This window comes from Varanus komodoensis, unplaced genomic scaffold (assembly GCF_004798865.1).
Source record: "Varanus komodoensis strain SLA01 unplaced genomic scaffold, ASM479886v1 scaffold1, whole genome shotgun sequence".
Lineage (NCBI taxonomy): Eukaryota > Metazoa > Chordata > Lepidosauria > Squamata > Varanidae > Varanus > Varanus komodoensis.
This window is the reverse complement of record NW_025335268.1, coordinates 17,210,505-17,219,233: the sequence shown is the minus strand read 5'-3', so window position 1 is coordinate 17,219,233 and position 8,729 is coordinate 17,210,505.

Sequence of the window (8,729 nt, the reverse complement as noted above, 5' to 3'; positions counted from 1 at the left end):
CAATCTGACCAGCTAGTCTCAAGGCCTACCCCCTCCTCAGCTGCGCCGCCTCAGCACTCCACCTCTACCCTGGCCGCGCCCCCTAAGTGCCCCGCCTCAACTTTGGCCGCGCCACTGCAGCACCCTTCGGATGAAGGTGCTGCTCCAACAGCTACCTTCTCCTCAAGCGCAACAGCTACCTTCTCCTCCAGCCAAACAAAAGGAGAAGCATAAGCATTCAGAGCCGGAAAGGCCCTCCGGCCATAAGAAGCCGAGGAAAGAAAAGGCGGCTAAGGCAGCCCACAAGGGCAAGAAACCTGATCGCCCCAAACACCGAGGCTCGGGTTCGTCAGGGTTCTCAGTACCGACTGCCACAACAGTACCGACTCCCTCGTGACCGGTCCTGCAGTCCACAATGCAGGTGACACTGCCGGTATCCCCCAGGCCTGTTTTTCGGCCCGAGAGCGTGTCTCCTCCACAGGAGCCACCGCTTAGGGAGTCCATCTCTGATGGAGAAATTAGAGATTCCCCGCCGAGGCAACGCTCCCTACGCCAATGCCTGCTGTTGGGCCACCTGAGGGACCAGACTCTCCTCCTAGGCATAGGAGCCGTTCGTTGGAGCACCATGCAGATGACTGGGCTATGCACGGCTATGGTGGCTATCCTGCCTGGAGTGGACTCCATATGCCTTTTTTCCTCCGGACTGTCGCTCGCCGTTGATCCTGAGAGAGGCACCATCCACTTCTGGCCGTACGGAATGCAGACCTCCACCAACTCCTGAAAGCTCTTTGTCCAGTGAGCATTACCGCTGCCATCAAGACTCGGACGAGTCGGAAGTAGACTCCTCGTCTCCGGATGTGGCTATTACTTCCCAAGACCCGGGATCCCCGGATGAGCCCCATGTTTCTTTCTCGGAGCTGGTTTCTTGTCTAGTCCGATTGCTGGAGATAGAGGCCTACCACCACCCCGGGCCCAGCACAGACCGGTTTTACGACATCCTCCGAGGGGAGCTATCTGCCACTGTTGCCTTACCATTGATTACCACACTTTGCCAGGCAATGGTTCAGCCCTGGGACCAACCGGCTCAGCCGCAGGCGACATCTCACCGGTACGAATCTATGTACTGGGTCCGAGAGGATGACATTCTGTTCCTGCTGCGCCACCCGAAGCCTAATTCAGTGGTGGTTGAGTCGTCCCAGGGCAGGGAGGCTCGGGGACATACAACACCCCGAGACAAGGAAGGGAGGAAGGTCGACATGATTGCATGCCAGTTCTACGCGGCTGCAGGACTCAGTTTGCGTATTTCAAATTATGAGGCTACGCTGGCACGTTACCAGTACTTCATTATGCAGAAGCTGGAAAATGTCGTCTCCTCCCTTCAGGACCAGCAGGCAGACCTAGCCAAGGTCTTCTTAAATGAAGCAAAGCAGGTGGCCATTCAGCAGTTGTCTACCACAAGACATCACATAGGCACTGATTCTCGGGCCATGGTCAATGCTTTCTCCCTCCGACGACACGCGTGCCTCAGGAACTGCAATTTCCCTGAGGAAATGAAGAGGAGGATAGAGGAAATGCCATTCGATGGCTCCGGCCTCTTCCACGCGAAGAGCGATCGGAAACTCAAAGCCATCCACGAGTCCCGTATGACGGCGCATCAAATGGAACTCCCACAAGTGAAACATAAGTGGCCATGGTCCAGACACTACAGGCGCCAGCAATATCAGCCTCGCCAGCAGTTCCACCTGCACCAGCAACGTAGAAGGCAACAGCCTCAACAGTGCTTCTCCCAGGACCGTAGGCGGTTCGACACTGAGAAACGTCCCCGTTGATGGTCCCGGTGAACCAATTCACCTCTCTACCTACCACCTTCCCCTTTCCCCTTTGGGAGTCGGCTCCAAAGCCGACTTCCCATTTGGGAGGCCATTGCATCTGATAGGTGGGTGCTGTCCATCATTCAGCTCGGATATAGAATAGAATTTGACATCGTTCCACCATCAAGCCCTATCCGATTTACACCGCCATCTTCGGTTCTGTGCGATGAAGTCCTTCACCTTCTTCATAAAGGAGCAATTCGACAACTCTCTTGCACTGATGGGCTTCACGGATTCTATTCTAGATATTTTACAGTCCCCAAACGGGACAGTGGTCTTCGACCTTTCCTGGATCTAAGAGGAGTCAATAGATATATCAAACCAAGGAAGTTCCGGATGATCACTTTACAGAATATTCTTCTGTTGCTGAGGGAAGGGGATTGGTTCGCCTCATTGGACTTGAAGGATGCGTATTTTCATATTTCTATCCATCCTTCCCATAGACGCTTCCTACGTTTTACTGTTGGATCTGATATTTTCAAATTCAATGTTCTACCATTCGGACTGGCTACGGCACCGAGAGTCTTTACAAAGTGCATGGCCCTGGTTTGCGCCCACCTATGGCTCTGGGGTATACAGGTCTACCCCTATTTAGATGATTGGCTAATTGTGTCACGGACTATAGACAACCTTTTAGCGGCTGTCCGCCTGACTTGTGCTTTACTTGATGACCTCAGACTCTGTATTAACCTTAAGAAATCGTCATTTATTCCCGCGCAGGTCATCAATTTCATCGGAGCATGTATCGACTCCACCCTGCAAAGAGTGTTCCTTCCTCCATCCCACAGGGCCACCCTGTGTACGCACATCCATCGGGTTCGATGACAAAGGACAGTTCAAGCCATCACTATGCAAAGATTGTTGGGACATATGGCAGTCTCAGTAGCCATTGTGCCACACACGAGGCTCAGACTCCGCCCGCTCCAATTATTTTTCAACAACTTGTTTCATCCGCAGTGGGATCTACAAACCAAGTTTCTGCAGATTCCATCTTCGATCCTTCACACCCTGATGTGGTGGACTATTTCACGCAACCTATCTGTAGGCGTTTCGTTCCGCCCACCCCAACCGACAGTGACAGTGTACACCAATGCGTCTCTCATCGGATGGGGTGTGACATGTTCAGGGCTTCGGGTCCAAGGGGCATGGACCCAACGAGAAGCAGCGAGGCATATCAACTTCCTCGAGCTTCTAGCTATTTTCAATGCTCTCAAATCTTTCGAAACTGTCTTACACCGCCAAGTTGTACAGATTGCATCCGACAGCATAGCTGCTGTTTTCTACGTCAACAAACAGGGCAGGACAAAGTCACCTCTCCTGGCCCGTTTGTCAATGCAAATTTGGGACTGGTGTATTCCTTGGGGCATCACGATGCTGGCGGTTCATCTTGCGGGAACCGACAACGTAGAAGCTGACGCATTGAACCGACAGATGTCAACTACCCACGAATGGGAGTTGGATCGAGTGGTTTGCGACCAACTGTTCCAGTTATGGCGACAACCAGATATAGACTTGTTCGCGACCCGGTCGAACAGGGTGTGTGAACTGTTCTGCTCCAGAGCAGGGCTGGGACTGGACTTGAGGGGAGATGCCTTAATGATCGACTGGAACAACCTGTTCTTCTACATGTTTCCTCCAGTCCCACTCCTCATGAAGGTAGTGTCGAAGATCGTACACGACAACAGCTCAGGAATTCTGATAACCCCATGGTGGCCAAGGCAACCCTGGTTCACCACTCTCTTCACTCAGTCCAGAGGAGTTTTTCGACGACTTCCGCTTGTTCCTCATCTGTTAACACAACACAACGGGACAGTACGACACCCGGACTTACTCTCGCTGAAACTAACAGCGTGGTGCTTCCGATAGATCTGAATTTTCCATTGGCTCCGTTGCCTTCCCGAGCGACGGAACTTTCACTTCAATGTCATACACCACCAACTCCTCCCTCGGAACCGTCAAGGTCAGTTTCGGGACCGATAGTGTTATCCTCGGATATCCAGGCAATTCTCGAATCTGCACTACGACCTTCCACACACAAATCGTATTTAGCAAAGTTGAGAAGATTCTCTTCCTTTGCCAATGCCCATTCTTTCTCTCCGGAGTCGGCTTCGATCGAGAATATTTTGCAATTTCTATTTGACCTTCATCGCTCGGGACTCAAGCCTTCATCTATAAAGGTCTATACGGCTGCAATCTTGCATTTTTGTGGGCAGCATTCAGGGGTCATCTGTTTTTTCTCAACCCCTGATTTGTCGTTTCCTTAAAGGGCTACAAAATTTGCACCCGTCAGTTTGACCTGTTATGCCGATGTGGAGTCTTTCTGTTGTACTTCAGGCCCTTATGAAACCTCCATTTGAACCTTTGGCAACAGTGGATTTATGCCTAGTTTCATGGAAAACTGCCTTCCTTGTTGCAGTTACTTCAGCCAGAAGAGCCAGTGAACTGTGTACTCTACGCATAGACCCACCGTTCTTGAACTTTCACAAGGAAAAAGTCGTTCTCTGAATGGACTCCAAGTTTCTTCCCAAGGTGGCTACACTGTTTCATTTGAACCAAGACATCGTCCTCCCTGCGTTTTTTCCATCTCTGTCAACTCCGATTGAGCGCTCTCTCCATATACTGGAGAGGCGCTCTCTAGCCTTTTACAGGTCTCGCACAGATGCGTTCAGGAATTCCAATAGACTTTTTGTCAAGTATGCTGATCATGACAAGGGCTCTCCAGTCTCATCTCAGCGACTGTCCAAATGGATTGTGCAGACCATAGTCCTAGCATATCAACTGGCCAAGCTTGGCTTACCTTCACTTCCGAGGGGGTATTCTATGCGAGCAGTAGTGACTTCGTTGGCCTTTGCAGCAGGGGTTCCAATTCAGGATGTTTGCAAGGCTGCACCTTGGGCTGCTCCATGTACTTTCGTCAAGCATTATCGGCTTGATGTACGCGCCAGAGGGGATTGTTCTTTTGGTAGAGCCGTGCTCTCTGCCATTCTTCACTGACGACACCTTCCCTCCTTCGAGTCTGATAAGCTTGCTAATCACCCATATGTGTGATACACAGAGACCACAACGAAGAAGAGCAGGTTGCTTACCTGTAACTGATGTTCTTCGAGTGGCCATCTGTGCATTCACACAACCCACCCGCCGGCCCCGCATGGTGTCGGTGAGTGGACTGTTTTTTTCTTACTGTCGGTTCCGTGTTACTCCTACGGTACTGACTTTTTTCTTGCTGCAATGCTAATTTTTGAATGCTAGGGGGTGAACGTCGGTCTTTGAGACTGAGTAAAATGGCGGATGCTCCACTCTATTTATACTACAAGGGGCAGGGAGCGGAGCATTTTCCCGCCAAAAACCGTTAGCTTTCTAATCTTCCGGCCTAGGCACTGCACAGGTGCAGCACCCATATGTGTGAATGCACAGATGGCCACTTGAAGAACATCAGTTACAGGTAAGCAACCTGCTCTTATTCCAGTTATCTTTTGGCTTCCTACTTTAGCATTCCAATCCCCGATGATAGTAAGGACATCATTTTTTGGTGTTAATTCTAGAAGATGTTATAGGTCTTCATAGAACCAGTCAACTTCAGCCTTTGCAGCACCAGTGGTTGGGGCATAGACCTGGACTACTGTGATGTTGAATGGTTTGCCTTGGATTCGAACTGAGATCATTCTGTCATTTTGGAGATTGTATCCCAGTACTGCTTTTCCTACTCTTTATTGATTAGGAAAGGCTCCTCCATTACTTCTGAGGGATTCTTGCCCGCAGTAGTATACCTGATGGTCATCTGAATTAAATTCACTCATTCCTGTCCATTTTAGTTCACTGATTCCTAAAATGTCGATGTTCAGTTTTGTCATCTCTTGTTTGACCACATCCAGCTTGCCTTGATTCATGGATCTTACATTCCAGGTTCCTATGGAGTACAGATCTTTACAGCATCGGACTCTCCTTTCACCACCAGATACATCTGCAACTGAGTGTCCTTTCGGCTTTGACGCAGTCACTTCATTCTTTCTGGCGCTACTAGTACTAGCCCTCTGCTCTTCCCCAGTAGCATATTGGACACCTTCTGACATGAAGGGCTCATCTTCCGGCGTCATATCTTTTTGCCTTTTGGTACTGTCCATGGGGTTTTCATGGCAAAGATGCTGGAGTGGGTTGCCATTTCCTTCTTCAGTGGATCACGTTTGTCAGAGCTCTCTGCTGTGACCTGTCCGTCTTGGGTGGCCCTGCACAGCATAGCTCATAGCTTCATTGAGCTACGTAAGCCCCTTCGCCACGACAAGGCAGTGATCCATGAAAGACCCTTCCTATATTTTCTCACAGGGTCCAAGCAGTAATTGAAGCAAGCAAGCAAAATCTCTGGCTTGTGAACTGGATCCAGCCTGCTAGGCACTCCAATATATCCTGTGAAGCCTCTGGGGGTTCCTCCAGGGAGTGGAACTCTAAACCCCACTCACTGGATCAATCCCTCAAAGAGTATCCCCTGCTGCTATCTTTTATCTGAGGTTAGAGGTATCAGCAGCAATTCTCTTGCTGATATGCATCAACATCTGACTGAGACTGGAGATCCAACTGGGAAAGAAGGCAGGGCATGTGAAGCCAGTTGAATCCTCTCTACCATTCTGCGAGAGAAGTGGAGGAGACTTTGCATGGAGGAAGGAAATGGAACACACAGGGCCCCATGAGTCTCCACTGCATCTCCACTGGAGTAACGGAAGTGCCTCAGCTCTTCTCAGTCTAAATGCCAAGTGGAACATCAGCCTGGTGCATGGGCCAAGGTGCAGAAAATATCAGATAGGTGTGGCCCATCTGATGGCATGCAGCCTGCAGTGGACTGAGTGTAGGAGTCATCCATCAACCAAATCTGGTTCTGCAAGCCAGACTAATGAGAGAGATACCGATGGATGTTTGGTGCTCTTCACCAACACTGGGGTTGCTCCAAGCCTGATATCTTGCTCTGCCTTCTTCCCACAGCTTCATCCTCTTGCCTCCGCACCCATCTCACCTCCTAGCTATCGTTTTTTGTAAGAATTCTCATAGCGTTCTTATGAGGTGCTTGTCCACATTATGCAAAGAAAATTGAAAAGGCTTGAAAAGGCTTCCAGCAGTTAACCCAGGAATTGAAGCCATAGCTGTTCAATGCACATCTAAGAGCTAACAAGATATAAGGGTGGACACTAACTCATCATCACTGCTCTATGTTACCTTCAGTATGCCTCTCCATACCTATTGCTGGTGAACCTGAGCAAGAGAGTACTGCTGCATTCATGACCTGTTTGTGAGGGTCCCATAGGAATCTAGTTGGCCATTGTGGTATCAGAAGGCTGGTCTACATAGGCCTTCAGGCTGAGCCACCATGGCTCTTCCTATGTTCTTTAATCAAATATCCCATGAAATTCTTTCTTCCTTTCTACATTTGATGTAACAGTATTTTTTCTGCTCACCCTGACCTCCCTGTATCTTTTGCAGATGTGATACTGCCTGGAAAGGAGATTATTGTGAGCAGTGTATGAGGATGCCAGGTTGCAGGTATGGAGCATTGCATCTGTCAACATGACGGGGCTGGCATGGTCTGTGACCAAGGTAGGTTACTCCAGTTGGAACTAGTTGGGGAAATCTTGAGTACACTTTGGACAGGGAAAGGAAGGGACAATATGAAAGGCTGCAGCTATTTGAGGAAGCTGCCATACAGTGGCACAATATATTTAACATGGATAATGGTTGTCTGAGTCTCTGCCTTGGCTGCAGATGTATGCAAAACATGTGCACCAGCACTGAGCGATGGCCTTTTGATATTTTTATTGGTACTTTCCAGTACTACTAATCAGTCAAAGCTGAATTGAAATTGCAGGCAAGGCATCTGGTCCATCTAATGTCTGCCACTGATGAAACCAACTAGCAGCAGCATTTCAGGGTTGCAGGCAAGATTCTTTCCTGGTCTAACCTGGAGAAGCAGCTTGTGACCTTCTTGTGAAAAGCTAAAACCCACCCAGGAATATATTCCCTCAGCCCCATCTGAGTGCACCCTTTCCAGAAAAATCACCAGAAATGGCGGATGCACTTTGAAGTATAAACAAACTGTACATCAAATTGGGCCCCACACCAGCCCCAGTTCAGTTCAACTCAGAGTTGCCTTTAAAGGTTCCAGTTTATCAGTATGAAGCACATTTGAATCTTAAGGAGGTGGTAGAGATGATAGTTCCCCTGTTTTGAGGCACAGAATTCACCTTATTCGAAGTTACCAATCATACTGCGAATGTTCACTAACTGTGTCAGAGGCTGAGATCTCTTTCTGGGTGGAGCCTGGGATAGCGAGGCTATATAGCAAGGGGACAGCATGCGCGTGCGTGTGCACATAGGTGAAATGTGCAGCACCTTCACACCAACCTTGCCTGCCCCCCCCCCCCCAATAATAGAAATGCATGAGTATCCCAGGTTCGGAGCCACATGGTCCAACACAGACCCCTCCCACATGTACACCATATTTCCATCCCATACCTAAAATACAATTGGAAAGGAAACCTTCCTTGTGCTCTCTGTGCATCACACAAATGGGTTGTGTGCCTGCGTGGGCCTCTTGTCAGATGTTTGTTACAGGTAAGCAACCTTACCTTTTTGGTCTTTTAAAAATACTATCTTTAAATACATATTTAAAGGTGTTAGAGTGAGTGGTGGCAGGACAACTCCAAGCACTCTTGGATGAAACTGATTATCTGGACCCATTTCAGTCCGGCTTCAGACCTGGGTACGGTACTGAATCTGCCTTGGTCGCCCTGTACGATGACCTGTGCAGGGAGAAAGACAGGGGGAGTGCGTCCCTGTTGGTTCTCCTGGACCTCTCAGCAGCTTTCGATACCATCGACCATGGTATCCTTCTGGACA